At 49.4% G+C, this 19,303-nt stretch overlaps 1 protein-coding gene and 1 long non-coding RNA gene across 2 annotated transcripts in view; both read right to left on the bottom strand.

Annotated features, from left to right (window-relative positions):
* LOC122172854 (adhesion G protein-coupled receptor E3-like) overlaps positions 1-19,303 on the bottom strand; it is a 53,530-nt gene that overhangs the window by 20,701 nt on the left and 13,526 nt on the right. The gene's annotated exons all lie outside the window — the stretch shown is intronic.
* Positions 230-5,464, bottom strand: LOC135977092 (uncharacterized). The gene is made up of 3 exons (XR_010594447.1): positions 5,368-5,464; positions 4,320-4,379; positions 230-370 (listed from the first exon to the last, which is right to left on the bottom strand). It is a non-coding gene; the product is annotated as an uncharacterized LOC135977092 (long non-coding RNA).

Here is a 19,303-nt window from a genome sequence, read left to right as displayed (position 1 = left end):
CAGAGCCCAACGCTCCTGGCTCCTGCTGCAGCCGCTCCTGCTGCTCACTCTGGAGGCCCCGGCTCAATCCCCAGGAGGGCGGCGCTCACCCGTGCTGCTGCCCCCCTCATTCCCCAGCCGGGCTGAGCCCCCCCAACAGGCCCTGCAGTCAGTGGAGTTGGCTGCTCTTGCCTTTATTTCCCTGCTCTGTCCCAGCCCCCCCAGGACAACATGGGAACCCCGCTACCATCACAGGTCTCTGTTGTGTCGGTGAAGAAGACGGGGTGATTCTCTCTTGTCTGGTATCCATCCAGGCAGGTGCAGTGGGTGTTGTTCACACACCTGGCGTTTGCTGGGCATTGCATATGGTTGTTACAGTTCTCAGTGGTACCTGCAGGGACGGGAACAGCTGGGCAGGGTCAGCCAGTGCAGAGCAGCTCCCCCCCTCCCCCGCCACGCACACTGGGATCAACTCCTTTCACACACCCCATTCACTGATTCTCGTCCCTGGGCGCCTGGCAAACAGCTCCGACGCCATCCACCGCCTGGCAACAAGCTGCCCTCGGCTGCACAGGGGCCTTGGCTCCCCGGGGAGCCCCCGGCACAGACAGGCAGAGCCGCCGGAGCTGGGCGTCGGTTCAAGTGAAACGTTTTCGATCTCACCCTTTTTTTCTCCTTTTTGTTCCTGTCATCGTTACTCTCATTAGTGTCAATTTCAAACCGAAACCTCGCTTCCAACCGGAAAATGGGAATTTTTGGTTTTGAAAATTATTTCATCTCCCCCACTCCACCCCCGCACAATTTTTCCCAGAATAAAACCAACATTTTCTGTCAATAAATGGTTCCTTGGGAAATTCCTGCCCGGCTCTGCTCTGGATTGACTGAGAGCGGAGTTGGGCGTGAGGCTAGTTTGGATCCTGAGCTGCCTCCCATGACCCAGACTGTGACCTGCCTACGGGGGCTCCTGGATCCTTTAGCTGCCTGGTGTCTGGGGCTCCGCTGGGATCCGTCCCTCTGGCCAGCATGAGGGGAAGGATCCCAGCGCAGCTTAGCCGGCTGCAGGGCTTGGGATGGGAGCAGACGGAGCAGGGTGGGAGTAGCACTGGGGGACCCCGGTGAGTCAATGGGAATATGCCCGAATCCCATCTTGGGATTTACAGCAGAGCTGGGCTCAGGGCGCAGAGTCCGGATCCCAAACACCCCCCAGCTGGGCACGTGGGTCCCAGGTTTCAGTTCAGCCTGATTTTGGAGGGAAGGGGACACATACAAATGCCACTTCTAGTGTCTGAGCCATTAGGGGCTTTGATTTGAGCTGGTCAATAACATGGCCCTTGTCTAAAAAGGGGAGCTACGCCTGCTGCCCGAAAGCTCTTAGCTGCCACAGGTGGTGGGGGAACCCCACCACTTTTAACTTTGAGTGCCCTGTCGCCCTGTGGACCCTCCACCCACTGCCCAGCGCTCCCCACCCCCTCTGCACACAGCTGCCTCATGAACTCCTCCAGAGACCCACTCTCCCAAGCCCTGCCCCCCAGCCCGCATTCACTGGCCCCCGGGAGGTGACGCTGTCTGCCGTGCAGAGGAAGGAGCACTCCAGCAGCAGGGCTCCGTGGGGCTGTCTCCCTCTCAGCCAGCCCTGTCCCCTGTTGGGACCTGAGAGCAGCAAAATTTGAATTTTTAGACATCCATAGAATGCTGGTTCCCCTAAGCACATGCCTAGTGTGCCTAATTGGAAATCCGGCCTTGCTCATTGTGCCAGGTGGCGCCCAGAACCCACCAAAATCAGGGCCCCCATTGTGCCAGTGGCTGCCCAGAGCCGACGGAGATCAGGGCCACATCACGCTCAGTGTTGCATAGACACACAGTGAGCCAGTCTGTAACCCAAAAGGCTCATGGCAATAGGGAAAGGGAGGAGCATTCTCTCCACTTTACAGATGGGGAAACTGAGGCACAGTGACGGTAATGTCTTACCCAAGGTCACCCAGTGCGTCCATGCAATGGACAAACCTACTTGGAAAGGGGAAGCACCGAGGGGGGATGGGGCGAAAAGACAACACAGGCTGCTGTTGATCTGATTTTCACTCAGTTATTGGCCCAGATCCGCCCCCTCCTGCTGGTGTTTATTTATAGCCTGTTGCTCTGAATCATTAACCACAAGCCTGTGCGAAGAAGCAGGTGATAAAGGACCCGGGGCCGAGTGCCCGAGGTGATGTGAAAAGGGGAAGCACAGCGGGCTGTGGAACCCCATTCTGCTTTCCTAGGAAGGGAGCTAGAAAGGGGGTGCAGCTTTGAAATTCAGCTCCAATCGATCTCCCCCCGGGAGACTCCATGGAGGACGAGGGAGCTGGGGAGATGACGGCATCACAGTTCCCCTTGGAGCGAAGGCCGAGCCATTTATTCAGAGATTCTAAGGCCAGGAAGGGAGCAGGCTGATCTGGCCTCTTGTACTGCACGAGCCAGAGAATGACCCAGGGATTCCTGCATCCAGCCCATAGGTGGGGATGGAGCTAGCAGAGCTTGAGAGAGGACAGCTCGTCTGTTCAACTCCACATGATGGAAACCGCTGTTTTGTGTTCACACTGTCAGCTGCCTGCGCAATAGCGTGTTCACACTTGTGGCACTTGCAGCGGTATTCAGAGTGGTGCACTCTGGGCATCTATCCCACAGAACACCTCTTTCTCTTCTGCCATTAAGAGATGTGGGAAGGTAGAGGGGGTCGCGGGGCATCCTGGGTCAAAGCAGTGGAGAGAGCTAGGTTGATTGGAACACCTGAAGCCAATCAAGGGCTGGCTGGAACTCGTTAAAAGCCTCCCAGTTAGTCAGTTAGGGGCATGTGTCAGGGGCTGTAGGAGGAAGCCGTGCTGCTAGGGAAATGGGGCAGTACAAACCCTATCAGGCACAAGGAAGGAGATCCTAAGGTAAGGGTGAAGTGGATATTTAGGAACTGGGGACTGCTGTGGGGAAGTCGTCCAGGGAATTGTTCTCATCCTGTTTCAAAAAGTCAGCTACCAATAGCTGCTACTATTAGAGTCCCTGGGCTGGAGCCTGGAGTAGAGGATGGGTGGGGGCTCCTCCACTGCACTCTCCCTGATTAATCACAGAGACGGTGATAACAGAGACTGTGCAAGGGAGGGTTGATTCTTCCCACCTTCCTTACTGGCTTATGATGAAAATGGCTCAGTAGGCTGTGACCTTTGCCTCTAGAGAGAGAAGGGCTACGTGGAGGGTCACAGTGAGCCTCTGAGGCTAGCATAAACCGCCTGGAAGTGTGGGACCAACTGAGAAAAGATTGGAGCTTTGTCACAATAGTCAATATACCTAACTTCATATATAGAATTGATACATGCATACAAATAGAATAATCATATTCAGTAAATCATAACCTTTCCGATGATACATCACATGACCCATCTTGCATAGAATACCTCTGTTATGCCATATTCATATCATAACAATATCTCCATGAAGAATATGGGGTGTAGTGTCACATTTGGGTTTTTGCTTGTGTTGGTAAAACGTACAGTCAATTGCTTGACCACACTTTGGTTCGTTATGCAGTATGCCCAAGAGACCAAATAACCAATATCGGTCTGGTTTATTGCTAAAAGTCAGTAATAGCTAAGGCTGTGCATCTGTCACAGAAGTCATAGATTCCATAACTTTCCATGACTTCTGGTGTGGTTGGCCCTGGGCGGCCGCTGCTGGAGAAGTCTTGGACCACCACACCTCCAGCTCCCAACATCAGCAGTAGTTTGGGAGTGGGAGGGGGCTCAGGGCTGGGGCAGGGGGTTAGGGGGCAGGAGGCTGGGATGCGGGGTGGTGCTTATCTTGTGGGGGGCTCCCTGGAAGCAGCCGGCATGTCCCTGCAGTTCCTAGGCAGAGGGGCCAGGGGGCTCTGTGCGCTGCCCCTGCCTGCAGGCACAGACACTGCAGCTCCCATTAGCTGCAGTTCCCAGCCAACGGGAGCTGTGGAGCCGGTGCTCATGGCAGGGGCAGTGCACTGAGCCCCTCTGGCCTTCCCGCCCCCTAGCAGCTGCAGGGACAACCCTTCCCTCCCCCAACACCAGCAGGGGTCCTGCGCCATGTGCCACCACCTCCCACCCTCAGCACTTCAGAAATTGATTTAACCCCCTAAACAAGGGATTTAACCTAACCTAAACAAGGAATCTAGTCCTAATGACCCAGATCCAATGACCCCACCCGTCATTACAGGGCCAATAACCCCTTTGAGAGCAGCCACGCCTGTGTCAACTTCATGGCAGAGACACATTCTGTGTGGGACTCTCATGATGGGCACAAACGTGGCACATACAGCATTACATTCTGCCAGCCTGGGAACTTACCGGATGACACTTGAGTGCTCCCTCGTGGTAGAGAGGAGAACAGGACAACAAGGAGAAATACTTGAGAGAAATAAAAAATAAATGTGTTTTTAAAAATGTTATACACAGAAATCAGTAACAGAAACACAGAGAGAGAGGGGTCTCCTGGCCCCTGTCTATGGATCAAATTTTGCTATTTACCCCACTGTGATTCTGGTATATATCCAATGAAATCAATTCTTTCATTAATAAATATTATTACTGCAGTAATATTTCGGAACCCCAGCTTTGTGCCACCACCTGGACATTCCCCTGGTGCACTGGCTCTATGTTACAGCCCCAGGCTCAGTGGGCATTCCCAGAGGTGAGTGTTATGGCCAATGTACTCCTCCACTCTGGCTATTGCCAGCTGCTGGAATGGTCCCTTGAGGCTATGGACAGTTGAGGATGAATCAGGGAAGGTTTTGGGCTGCTCTGCTTCCAGGGACCAGACTGATCCGCAGTTATCCCCTGGGATTCAGTAGCTGTGAAAGTGGTGGAAAGCCATCTGGGACCCCTCCACGCTCTGGTCTCCTAGTGAGCCCATCTCAGATGAGCCCATCTCAGCCAGCCCCAGGAATCTGGCCCAGTAAATCTAAGGGTGTTCCAGTGAGTCTGGATGGAGTCTCAGTTGGTGCAATGTGAACATTGGAGGGAGCAGAGGAAATTGCACATTACACTAATGCAGGGTATGCCTAGGTGTAACTTCTAGGTCGAGGAGACATACCCGGGCTTCCTCTGACCCAGCTGGCATGCTAAAAGTAGAAACATGGCCACATTTTGGCAAGTAACAGGAGAGACTCCCTGCCCCAACTATGATCCCATCCAAGATCACAGGTACAAAACCAGAGCAGCCAGCCCCTCTTGCCCCCATGACAACACTTCTATTTCTAGCTAAATGAGAACTAGTGTGACCATGTCTTCTCGAGCTGAAACATTCACCTTCCAGCCCCAGCGCAGATAGACCCATGGGCCCCTCTGGACTCTCCTAACCCCACCTGAGTTCAGCCCATGGACTTTGTTCACTCACCCAATGGATACACGTCACCTCGGGTTCTCATGGTGGCTCAGATGCTGTCATGGCAGGTTGAGTTCTGAGGAGTCTGAGCTTTGCAGCCTCCTTATCTTGGAGAAATTAGACAGGAAACCAAGTCGACTCATGTCCTGTTGCATTATATCGTATTTACTCACAGCACTGCACACAGGAAAGCACTGTCTTCTCAGAATGCCCCGCTCTCCTTCCCTTCTGCCCTACCACTTCTCCCAGCCCCATAATAATTTACTTTGCTGAGTACCTATGGGGAAAACTGACCACAGTGCAGAGGGCCTAGTACCATTTCACAGAATCAGACATGTGGAGTTGCAAGGGAGGTGAGGAGGTCAAACAATCCATCCCCATGCACTGAGGCAGGACCAAGTGCACCTAGCCCATCCCTGGCAGGTGTTTGTCCAACCTGTTCTTACAACCCCACAATAACAGGGATTCCACAGACTCCCTAGGTCACCTGTTCCTGAGCTGAACCATCCTTAGAGTTAGAAAGTTTTTATAAATATCTAACCTAAATCTCCCTTGCTACTAACTAAGGCAATTCCTTCTGTCCCACCCTTGGTGGACATGGGCACCAATTGATCACAGTCCTCTTTATAACAACCTTTTGCATATTTGCAGATCATTGTCATGTCCCTCCTCAGCTGTCTCTTCTCTGGACAAAACATGCCCAATTCTTTCAACCTTTCCTCACAGGTCATGTTTTCTAAACCTCTGATCATTTCTGTTGCTTTGTACAAGTTGTCCTCATCCTTCTTGAAGCACAGCTCCCAAACCTGGAAACGGTACTCCCATGACGAATAGAGGAGAACAGTCACCTCCCATTTCTGACCCACCCCACTCCTGTTAATACATCTCAGAATGACGTTTGCCTTTTTTTCCCAACACCATCACACTGCAGACTCCTACTCCATTTGTGGTCCACCAGAAACCTCACAGCTGTTTCTGCAGTGCTTCTTCCAAGCCAGTGAGTCCCCATACCTCCCCTGTGAGTAAGGACTGACAACTAGCTTTGCACCCACCTTGTGTTAGTTTCATCTAGTCTATATTTCTTTAGTTTGAATAGGAAAATGTCAATTGGGACTGTGTCAAAAGACTTACTAAATTCAAGATACATTATGTTCACCTCTTCCTCCCAGAAAGGGTCTCCTTGTATAAGAGTCCCCCCTTCTAAAACAAACCTGGACTTATTAGAAGAACTGAAAGGCTGTGGGTCGTTCTGTCCTGCCCTCCAAGCTCCCTTGAGTCTCTCATCTGCCTCCTGCTCTGCCTGGAACTGCTCCCTTCATGCTGGAGACATTAGTTCCTTGCTGGGTTGTGGACTTGGGCTTGGTCCCACTGGAAGCAATGCAGGCTGGGGTTGTTTCTATTAACTGTGATTTGCTCTCCGCTGGTGCACTAGGTGATATTTCAGGCTCCGGTTGAGCCTCCTACACCAGTTTAGCTGCTGCTGCAGGTGCAGGCTCTGTGGCGCCCCTGGGTGCTGGCTCCTTTGACACTGGTGGGGTTGCAAGCACAGGTTCTGGTGCTGACTGCTCCACCCGTTCCGATCCTTGGGCTGGTTCTCGCTGGGTTCCAGGACCTGGATCTACAACTACTGCCCTAGACTCTGGTTTGGGGTCTGGTTCCACCACCTCTGGCTGGGTTGCTGTAGGAGGCTCAGGAATGGAGTTAGGTGTGGAGGCCTGTTTAGCCTGGCTGTAGGTGTCCATTCCCACCCTTTTTGTTAGCCTGACACGGTTGGCTAAGTCTTCTCCCAGCAGCATGGGAATGGGGTAATCCTCATAGACTGCAAAAGTCCATATTCCTGACCAGCCCATGTACTGAACAGGCAACATGGTTGTAGGCAATTTAAAAGAGTTGGTCTTAATGGGTCACACTGTCACTTGGGCCTCTGGTTCAATGAATTTGAGGTCCACCAGGGACTGGTGGATAGCTGACACCTGTGCTCCAGTGTCTCTCCATGCAGTAATCTTCCTCCCGCCCACACTCAGTTTCCCAGCATTCTCAGTGGGACTCTGGGGTGATGAGTTGCAGTCAGCTGGTGCTCTTGGGAAGTTGGCCTTCACATGCTCCAGCTCATTACATTTGAAGCATCGCCCAGTGGACTGGGCTGGGCGAGGTGTATGGTTGGAGAGTGGGGTGGTGGGATGAGAGGGCATCTTGGGTCTCCCTGGCTGTGTGGAGGGATCCTCCTTGTGAGGTGGGGCCTTGGGCTGACCCCGATGGTGGGGTATTGTCTCGGGTTGCCCCTTCTGGTATCCACACCAACTGCTACCAGCTTTTTTCTTTGCCACATCCACCCATTTGGTTCTGATCTCCCCTGCCTCGATTTTACAGTTTTGGGTTTCCCATATAGGATGTACCTTTCTATTTACTCAGGAACAACCTCTAATAATTGCTCCATTTGCATTTGGAGAGACAGGTCTTCCAGAGTTTTAACATTTGCTCCTGAGAGCCAGGTATCCCGATTTTTTACAATCTAGTAGGTGTGTCGGGAAAATGCCATGTCTGGTTTCCACCTAAGGGCTCTGAACCGCTGACTGGCATGCTTGGGTGTTAGCCCCATTGTAATTATGGCCTTTTGTTTAAAAAGTTAAAAAGTACTTGTTCATGTGTTCCTTAGGCATTTCAGCTGCCACCTCTGCTAAGGGTCCACTGAGTTGTGGCCTCAGCTCCACCATATACTGGTCTGTAGAGATGCTGTACCCATGGCAGGCCCTTTCAAAATTTTCTAAGAAGGCCTCTGTATCATTGCCTTCTTTGTATGTGGGGAATTTCTTGGAATGGGGAGCAGTACCTGAAGAAGGACAGTTAGGGTTACCTGGTGGACCCAGCTTAGCCCTTTCTACCTTCAAGCACTTCACCTCTCTTTCCACTTCCGCCTCCAAGTGCTTCGCCTCTCTTTTGTCCTCCACTGTAGGACACCATGTGCACCATGTGTAGGAAGAAATCTGTCTTCTGCAGTCAGAACTCAGTTTGTGTTAAGAGCATCCCTCCATCTTGGCACCAGAATCTCGGTTCGGGGATGGCTGACCCTTCCCTCCTGGGAAGTCCCCCTTCTCTGATCCACTCCTTTCATTTTAGTCATGGAGCTGGAGGTGTCGGTTTGATCTGGGTAGGTCTTCTCCATGGCGTGCTGCTTTGGAGAGACTGGTTTTTCTAAGGTTTCGGTGCCTGACCTCAATGTCATGCACAGGCTGTCCTACTCTAGCCTAGCTCTTTTATTACAGTGAAGCTAGAAAAGAAAAAATAAACTACTTGTTGGACTCCCTGGCTTGGCAAGCTGAACCCTTTGCTTGCCTGTTTCCCTCTTGGGCAGCAAAGAAAATAAAAGAGAAAAAAACCCTTCCTGACTTTCAAGCAGCTAAAATCCCGAGGCCTGTTTTTCTGCTTCAAAATGATTCCACCACTGTGCCACCATGTCAAGGCTGATTCCTCACTCTGGCACTTTGAGTGCAGAAGATGGGGGCCCGCAAGGATTCTAAAACAATTAATACTGGCCACTCCAGGCTGGCATCAAACTCCTAAGGTCACAGTTTCTCTCTGACCTTGGATGAGTAGATGCTGCCACCACCCAAGTGCAAAAAAGACAATCCCCTTTTGAGAACCCAGGAAGGAAGAGTTGGGAATTCCTTCCTATGGGGTTGTTACCCAGGATTCTTTCAACCCCAAGTTCTTGGTAACTTTTACTCTGTGTGAGGTGGTGTCAGGAAATAAACCGGGGAGACAAGGCCATCCAACCGATAGCTGGCTGGCACAAACAGGACAACACACGAGTGCTTTCACTTAAAGCTAAACTATACTTAGTCTCAAGCACTTACACATGTCTGCAACAGGTTAGTAAAACACCCCCAACTAGGGTGACCAGATGTCCTGATTTTATAGGGACAGACCTGATTTTTGGGTCTTTTTCTTATATAGGCTCCTATTATCCCCACCCCCGTCCCGATTTTTCACATTTGCTGTCTGGTCACCCTAGATGAATCCAGAGGGAGAGTCCCCCTACCTCAAACTTTCCCCCTTATTTATACATAAGTAACACAATGACATGGCACTTAAAGAAAACTTCTTAAGCAAGCAGTTTCAATGGTCAAGCAAGAGGTTTGCTTCTGATTATTGATTATCCAACTATGGTTTTTTTCAGAGTTTGCAGCCTTGACAGACACATTCCTGAGGGCACATAGACAAGCGTCCTGTTCTTCTAAAATGCCTGTATCAGGAATTTCAACACAATTCCTATCAGGGAGGACACAGGTCAAGTTCCCTTTTCTGTGGCACCCCCACCCCTCTGCCTTGGTTAAACTAAGTCTGCTTTTAGTAATAAGCAATAGTGGTTTCAGGCACTTTACTGGTTTACCAAAATCTTCCCATACAGAGTACTCTCAAGTCCCCCTGGGGAAGAGCTGAGAAAGAAAATAAATTGGCCAGTGGCAACAGCTACTGTCCTTTAACAACATAAGCACAAACCTCTTAGGATACCAAAAAAATCCAACCCTGTTCTTAAAAATGGTAAATATTACTAAAAACAAAAAGAAAGAAAATACATCTGTAACGTGGGCTTCTGCTAGATTTTCAAAGAGGAATTCCAAAAACTAAGCACCCAAAATAGCTTTCTTGGGGGTTCAGCTTAAAGGTTCCAAGAACACAAAAGCATCTGGGGTTAGCACAGAGGAGTCCACACGCCTCACAGAAAATAAAAGAAATAACCCTAATTGCGTTTATCTAACATTCCCTGTCCCAGTGAATTCTTCTAGGTATGAACGATGAATTTTCATACCTGCTCCAAACTTTACACAGGGTTCCAGCTGCCCTCATCTCTTCATCCCAGAGAGGCAAAGGGAAAGTTCCCCCCCATTTAAAAAAGTTCTAGCCTTCCCATTGGCTCTTTTGGTCAGGTGCCCACTCCCTTTTCTTTACCTGGGGACTTTTTAACCCTTTACAGATAAAGCAAGCAGCCACTATGAGGGACTTTATAGCTAACTGGCTGGGTGTCCATAAAAGGGAGCTCTCCCCCCTTCATTTATCGCACACACACAGACCCACTAGGCTGGGTACCTGATCAAAGAAGGAAATTATGTTTGTTTGGCATGACTTGTTCTTGACAAATCCATGTTGGTTATTACTTATTACCCATTATCCTCCAGGTTTTAATAAATTGGTAGTTTAATCATTGGTTACAGTATCTTTCTGGATATTGAAGTTAAGCTGTCTGGTCTATACTTCCCTAAGAGCTCCTTTATATATATATATATATAGATGCCCTTTTTATGAACCTGAGTTTTGGAAGATAATTGCTAATGGTTCAGAGATTGCTTCAGCCAGTTTCTTAGTACTCTAGGGTGAATTTCATCAGGCCCTGCCGAGTTGCATAGATCTAACTTAGCTAAAGATTCTTTATCTGTTAACTTATCTGTTATTTCCCTATTCTGGCCAGTGTTCCTTCCCTCTCATTACAATTAACTGGTGTGAAATATATGGTCACAACTAACCTTTTTAATCCTGCATTCAGTAAAACTTAAGAGATGCCCATACTGAGTGGTTGGTTGCTAACATAATGGTCAGAGATGTCAGTGTCACTGGGGTTGTTAATGAGTCTTGCTGTAAGTAGTCATCTAAGGTGGTGCAGCTGTAATGCCGAAGTCACTTTCTGAGCAGTAGCTCTTCTTAACAAAAACCAAACAGAAGAACAGATCTTCATCCAGATCACAGTGTGGCTGCTTATGCGTGAGAAGATGTTGTCCAAGGACTTGGCTACACTTGCAGATGTAGAGCACTGGGTGTTAAACCAGCCTTCGGAGACCGCCGCACAGAAAACAGTGCCGTGTGTTTACACTGTCAACTGCAAGCGCACTGGCGTAGCCACAAAGAAAAGTGCATTGTGGTAGCTATCCCAGCATGCAAGTGGCTGCAGCATGCTTTTCATTTGTTGAGGGGGGGCTGGAGTGTGACAAGGAATATGTTGTGTGTATGTGTGCGGGGGAGACAGTGTGTTTTGGGAGGTAGAGAGTGTGTCAGCATCTTGTAAGTTCAAACAGCAGCAGACCCCCCTCTCCCCTGGCTCTCTCTCTCTCACACACACACTCACAGCAGCAGCATTTCACAGGAATGGTTTGCTTTGTCCCGGAGCAGATAAGCACTGGCTGTCAGAAACAGAGCTTTGAAAGGGGATATCCCCATTCCTGCAGCGATTCAAAAACAAGGACAAAAGTGGCCACTTGACTTCAGGGGATTATGAGACGTTTCTGGAGGCCAATCACAGCGCAGTAATGCAACACGTCGTCCACACTGACACAAGGGTGTTTCAGCCGGGGCACAGCAAGCTTTATGCTTCTCATGGAGGTGGATTACCAGGAGCGCTCCAGCTGCAGAGTCCAGGCGCTCTAAGTACCTTGCCAGTCTGGACACCTCAGGAGTTAGGGCGCCCCAGACTGATTTTATGCGCTCTAACTTGTAAGTGTAGCCAAGTATCAGCTGTGATTGTAGCTCTTGCCTGCAGCTGTCGTCTTGGAGATGCAGACAGAACATCAGTCCTGTTCCAGATGGTGCCCTAGTAACAGGGTTAACACAGGAAGAAGATGAGGCGGCTAATGACTAGACATACTTGATGGTGTCAGACAGCGGGACGTGGGCATCACATCTAGTGGTCACAGCAGGACCTGGCAGCCAAGAAATGGATCCACTGGTCAGAGCCAGGGGCCAAATGCCAGCACCAAGGGTCAGAGCAATGGGCAGAAGCCAGAAGTCAGAACCCAGGGTCAGAATCAGGGTCAGAGCCAAAGTTGGAGATGAGGAATTGGAGCGGAGGATCAGAACCAGGTTACCTGGAGAGAGGCCAGGCAGGAGCAGGGCTGCACCAAGGCCAGAGCTATCATAGCTGTGGGCAAAAGCTTTCAGAGCTACTGAACTGCTACTGCTGGGCTTAAGAGCCTGTCTGCTGACCCTACCCACCAATCTGGCAGCTTGGTACAGGCCAGCTGCGCTCGTTAGGTTACCTGGAGACTGGCTCTGCTGCAAGCCCTGATTCCCGACAGATGGTCCTTGTCAATGGTCCCATACGGCAGGTTCCTCTAGAGAGTGACTCCTCAGGACTTGGGGCTCTCCAGTCCTCCCATCCAATTGTCCGTAAGCTCAAGGTGAAAAGAGGCAAAGAAAAAAACTCAAGCTTCTTCTCCTATGATCACTCTCATGCATGGGTCTTACCAGGTCCCCTTTTCATGTGGCCCCCTCCTAGAGGAACAGCTCTGGTCCAATCAGTGTCACAAATGTGCTTCTTCCAAATAGATCAACCTTCCACTGAGAAAAAACACTGCACACACGTGGGTTTTGCCCATATAAAGTCAGTTTCTGCTCAGTGACTTCCCCTTTCTCAGATGTTTCCTGGTGGTTCGCTCTGTCCTCTCCAGATTGTGGTGAGCAGTGGGGTGTGGTTCACCTCCTTATTTCCTCCTCTCTCTGCTTTAGACCAACACATTTCCCAGTGGTTAAACAAATGTCTTTGCTCTCCCGTTTGCCATTGGCCCACGGAGTCTTTGATGACATGTGTCCTGGGGACATTAATTGGGGCCCCATTATGTTGTCCAGCCAACCAAGACTTCATTCTCCAAAGCTTCCTCATTCGAGTACCTTCCTGAAGACAAGCGTAAACTCAGCTGTCCCTGCCTGAATGAGTGTCAGCAAAGCTGTTCTGAGCAGGCGCCCTTAAGGGTTAGATTCACAAACACAAGTTACCAGTGTAGAACTACAGATATTCCCAGATCCCCAACTGGTGCAAATCGGCATCGGTCCAAAGGAGTCCACACCCCAATTTACACCAATTGAGGATCCGGCCTTATTTTATGAACTGCCACCTGCTCTGGGGTGGAGTCATGCTGAAAACTAGCTCAGACTCAGTGCGGAGGCTGCTGGAACCAGACTACCAAGCCAAGGCGGGAGGCAAAGCCCAGACACCAAGAGCTAGCGAGGCTCCCTGCTTACCCCTGGCTGAGTTACACATCCCCATACGCCACAGACTGCGACCTGCGACCTGACCTCTGCTCCCCTCCCCAGCTCAGTTCTTCCCCACCTCTAGTGGCTGTGGCTGGTTGGGGCAGTAGCTGGTGCTGTTGGCAGAGTCACTTGGCGAAGGGCTGAGCGCACACGGCTGAGGAAAGGCTGGTGTTCCTGGGGGGCAGCGCTAAGCTTGCAGTGTGTGGCGCAGTAGCGAGGGTGACAGTGCAGCCTGCCTGGAGTGGAGACGTTGAGGGCATGTGCTGGTTGCTGGCCCAACTTTTTATTTCCTTTCTTTTATGAGTTTCATTTCCTAAGTGTTTTTCATGTTTCACTGGAGGTTGCAGTGGGGGAGGGGGAGAAGAACAGCTGTTGATGGAGAATGTTTGATCCAGCAGCTGCACGAGCTCTTCTCTGCTGGAGGAGACACTGGCAGAAAAGCCCTGAACAGATTTTATATCCCCCATCCCCATCCCCACAATCAGGCTGGGTGAACCCGCTTCCCCCATCAATCACCCAGTGATGTTTGTGCAGCCTGGCACCATCCATAAGGTTTCCGTGCACAGTTCCTGTTACAGCCAGTGAGAGTGAACAGGGAATAGCTACCATGATATTTGCAATATGCCCTGACGGTCTGAGCCTCTGACCCACTCAGCTCCCTTGGTACGGACACTGACTGCATGTCCCTGAGGGAGGGGAGGCCCCAGGAGGGTGGAGTTAGCGTATCTGGCCCCTGAGCCAGCCTCCCCTCCAGTTCCAGCATAGGAGACAGGCAGGGACGGACTGTAGGGACCATTATCAGCCATTGAGGTTTAAATCAGCCCCCCCGCCCCAGGCTGCTCCAGCCCCCAACAAGGCTGGTGTAGTATCTGCCAGTGAGGTTCCCTGAGGGCCCCATTCCCAGACGGGGCACAGAAGAGAATGGGGGCCAAAGCTGGTTAATTACATTTCAGCCTGAAATTTACCAACCGTTTCAAACCTGGATAAATGCTCTAGTCGCTTTCTGAGCAACTGGGGGATGGAAACAAAGCAATGGGATTAGACATATAGATTGACCACGGGAAAATACTCACTTGGGTTTGACAAGCATCTAAGCAGTTTGTACAAATCCATCCATTTAGTGGGGTCCTTAGGCCTGCTGGAGGATTCCAGGGACACGGTAGAACGGTCCCACCCCCAGTCCAACAGCCATGAGACGATGGCGTAGGGACGAGGGGGTTAGATTTATTCAGCACTGGGAAACATTTTGGGAAAGGGAGAGGCTATACAGGAAGGATGGGCTCCACCTAAACCAAAATGGAACCAGATTGCTGGCACTTAAAATTAAAGAGGTCATAGAGCAGTTTTTAAACTAAACTAAAGACTGAGGGAAAGCCGACATGTGAAGAGGAGCATGTGGTTCAGACAGAGACATCCCTTAGGGGAGGATCTATTAATCGAGATTCTCAATGTCCTAGTAAGGAGGAGAGGATGCAAGATGATAAAATATGAGTAGGATCTGATGAGAAACAGCTAAATGAAAGAATCCCATTCAAAAACATCATGTCATGGCAGACAGCTAAAAGGCGACAGGTTTTTAAAGTGCTCATATACCAATGCTAGAAGTCTATATAGTAAGATAGGTGAACTAGAGTGCCCCATATTAAATGAGGATATGGCTATAATAGGCCTCACAGAAACTTGGTGGAATGAGGATAATCCATGGGACACAGTAATACCAGGGTACAAAATATATCGGAAGCACAGACCAGGTCATGCTGGTGCGGGAGTGGCACTAGAAAGCGTTGAGTCAAACGAAGTAAAAATCTTAAATGAACGAAACTCCATGATGGAATCTCTATGGACAGTAATCCCATGCTCAGATAATAATATAGCAGTAGGGGTATACGACCGACCACCTGACCAGGGTGGTGATAGTGACTGTGAAATGCTCAGGAAGATTAGAGAGGTTATAACAATAAACTCAGTAATAATGGGGGATTTCAACGAGCCCCATATTGACTGGGTACATGTCGCCTCAGGACGGGATGCAGAGATAAAGTTTCGCTCCCCCGAGATGAGACTCCTAACCCAGCACAGCAGCACGCAGGGCTCTGGGGCACACACAGGGGCACTAGTTTGCAGGGCACATTCAGGGGGAAGCAATATTCTCAGAGGGGAGCCTTTTACAAAGGGGGTCCACTGAGGCTGACTCAGGGCCCCTTGATACCTTAAATGACTAGGTTTTGGTACAGCTGGTCCTGGAGCCCACAAGAGGAGAGGCAATTCTTGATTTAGTCCTAAGTGGGAGCACAGGATCTGGTCCAAGAGGTGAATATAGCTGATAGTAGTAAAAGTGACCATAATATAATGAAATTTAACTCCCTGGGAGGGGGGAACACCATAGCTGCCCACCATGGGAGCATTTAGTTTCAGAAAGGGGAACTACACCAAAACGAGGAAGTTAGTTAAAGAGAAATTAAAAGGTACAATGCCGAAAGTGAAACCCCTACAAGCTACATGGAAACTTTTTAAAGACACCGTAATAGAGGCTCAATCTAAATTTATAAATTACGTTAAATTAAAAAAACATAGTAAGAGAACCATAATAGTGCCACCATGACTAAACAACAAAGTAAAAGAAGCAGTGAGAGGCAAAAAGGCGTCCTTTAAAAAGTGTAAGTTAAATCCTATTGAGGAAAATAGAAAGGAGCATAAACTCTGGCAAGTGACATGTAAAAATATGATCAGGAATTTTAAATTCTAAAAAAGAATCTTGCCAAAGACGCAGAAAGTAAGAGCAAAACATTTTTAAATACATCAGAAGCAGGAAAATTGCTAAACAATCAGTGGGGCCACTGGATGATAGAGATGCTAAAGTATCAGAGGGGTAGCCGTGTTAGTCTGAATCTGTAAAAAGCAACAGAGGGTCCTGTGGTACCTTTAAGACTAACAGAAGTATTGGGAGCATAAGCTTTCGTGGGTAAGAACCTCACTTCTTCAGATGCAAGAAGTGAGGTTCTTACCCACGAAAGCTTATGCTCCCAATACTTCTGTTAGTCTTAAAGGTGCCACAGAGATGCTAAAGGAGCCCTCAAGGATGATAAGGCCATTGTGAAGAAACTAAATGAATTCTTTGAATTGGTCTTCACAGCTGAGGATGTGAGGGAGATTCCCAAACCTGAGCCAGTCTGTTTAGATGACAAATCTGAGGAACTGTTCCAGATCGAGGTGTCATTAGAGGAGGTTTTGAAACATATTGATAAATTAAACCATAATAAATCACCAAGACCAGATGCTATTCACCCAAGAGTTCTGAGGGAACTCAAATGTGAAATTGCAGAATGACTAATTGTAATTTGTAACCTATCATTTAAATCAGCTTCTGTACCGAATGACTGGAGGATCGCTAATGGGATGCCAATTTTTAAAAAGAGCTCCAGAGGTGATCCTGGCAATTACAGGCCAATAAGCCTGACTTCAGCACTGGGCAAACAGGTGGAAACTATAGTAAAGAACAAAATTGTCAGTCACTTAGATGAACATAATTTGTTGGTGAAGAGTCAACATAGTTTTTGTAAAGGGAAATCATGCCTCACAAATCTACTAGAATTCTTTGAGGGGGTCAACAAGTATGTAGACAAGGGGGAACCAGTGGCTATAGTGTACTTAGATTTTCAGAAAGCCTTTGACAAGGTCCCTCGCTTAAGGCTCTTAAGCAAAGTAAGCTGTCATGGGATAAGAGGAAAGGTCCTCTCATGGACTGGTAACTAGTTAAATGATAGGAAACAAAGGGTAAGAATAAATGGTCAGTTTTCAGAATGGGGGAGGTAAATAGTGATGTCTCCCAGGGGTCTGTACAGGTGTTTAAAGACAGAGCTGATTAGACACACTAGAGAGTCTTTCTTTTGTTAAATGATCGCTAGAGCTGAAATCACTGATAACAAGGTCTAGCCGCTGAGCCTTAGGGCACATCTACGCTTAACACGCTGCAACAGCACAGCTGCACCAATGCAAAGCTGCCAAGCTGGCACTGTGGCTCTTTAATGGAGACGTTCTTAGCTGATGGGAGAAGCTCTCCCATCCACCTCCCCCAGAGGTGGTAGCTGTGTCGATGGGAGAAGCTCTCCTGCCAACACAGTGCTGTCTATCCAGGGAGTCAGGTTGGTATAATTACATCACACAGTGAGTGGGAGCATGTTGATTTTTCACCCCCCTGAGTGACATAGTTATACGAATATAGGTCTGTAGTTCAGACCAGACCTCAGTTGTATATGTAGTGGTGGCAGCAGCAGCTGAGGCATTTCTCGACGCCATCTCCCCACCTCGCACCCCTCTAGTGGGAGTTGAACTCACATGAACGGTCTGAACTCTGGGCCTTCGCCAACCAAGGACAGCAGCGATGAGTGGGGTGCAGTGGAGGGAAAGGGCAAAGGCAGGTTAAAGAAGAATATATTGGACTTTCACACCGCAAGGGAAGAAACTGAGGCATAGGACACTGCCCAATATATTCTGGGATAGGCGTTTGCTCACGTCTAAGGCTATGAGTATGTCAAGGAGGTCAGGGACATGAGGCCTTTCCCCTCCAATTAGCTCTGTTCCCTAATAATCCCCACCCTAGAACTGACTAAAGGGCAGGGAGTTCCCTAACCTCGGCTGGGCCCTACCTGACAAGGCCCTGCTGCCCGCCACTATGCTGATCTTCTTGACGCCGTGGAAGGGAGTGGCATGGGGCATGGTGGCATGGATGGGGAAGGCCTTTTCCACTACCAAGCGTCTCCTGCTCCCCTGTGATGGGTGGCAGGGGACCCTCTTCAGTTGCCCAGCCATGGTGGGCAGAAGGGGAACACCCCGGTGCTCTCAGCCACTGCGGTGGGTGAGGGGACCCCACAGCATCCCATCCCCTGTTGGGAGTGGGGGACCCTAGACCTCCCACTTCCCGCAGGTGGCGGAGAACCAGAGCTCCCTGCTGCCGCAGGCAGTGGGACCCTTCACAACTGCTCAGCTGCCGTGGGTGCAGAGGACCTCCAAGCTCCCACTCACCGCAGTGGCGGTGGGGGACTCCGGAGCTCCAGTGGGTGCTGAGCTGAACCCGCCTCCCAATTTTGTCAGGATATTTTTAGTGGAAGTCAGGACAGGCCACAGACTTCCATGAAGTTTTGTTTATTGCCCCTGACCAGTCAATGATTTTTGCTAAAAATATCTTAGCCTTAATCATGGTTAGAATTGTGGTTGTGGAGTTTCCTAGATTACTGCCAGGTTCTTTTCCCCTTTTATTAAAAGTTCTCTTTGTTATACACAGACTCAGTACTTGTGGCAGGGAATGTATTGCCTCTTAGAAGCACCTGGGGTGGTCTGAAGTTTTCCCACATTACTGGGTGGGAGTGTGACAGGCTCAGTCACAGAGATCCCCTTGGGACTGTCACCTGATGTGCTGAAATTACCTCTGAGCCAGTCTTCACTGCCAGCTTGGGTCTCCAGAAACTTGCCTTGTTGAGCCAGACGTGCTAGTGTGCTGAAACACACACACAGGGTCTTGGCCACGCCCCCAAAGTTGCAGACTTTAACTAAAAACAGCTCAGCAGGTTACCTGTCTCCAGCACCCAAACACCCAGCTCCCAATGAGATCCAAACCTCAAATACATCCATTTTACTCTGTATAAAGCTTATACAGGGTAAATTCATAAATTGTTCGCCCTCAATATCACTTATAGAGAGATATGCACAGCTGTTTGCTCCCCCAGGTATTAATCACTTGCTCTGGGTTTATTAATAAACAAAAGGGATTTTATTAAGTATAAAGAGTAAGTCATAAAGCAAAATAAAACAAAACACGCAAGTCTAAGCCAAATACATTAAGAAACTGATTGCCGGTAATATTTCACCCTCAAAGATGTTCCAATAAGCTTCTTTCACAGACTAGACTCCTTCCTACTCCAGGCCCAATCCT

This window comes from Chrysemys picta, chromosome 22 (genome assembly GCF_011386835.1).
Source record: "Chrysemys picta bellii isolate R12L10 chromosome 22, ASM1138683v2, whole genome shotgun sequence".
Classification (NCBI taxonomy): domain Eukaryota; kingdom Metazoa; phylum Chordata; order Testudines; family Emydidae; genus Chrysemys; species Chrysemys picta.
This window is presented reverse-complemented; position numbering and strand designations above follow the sequence as displayed.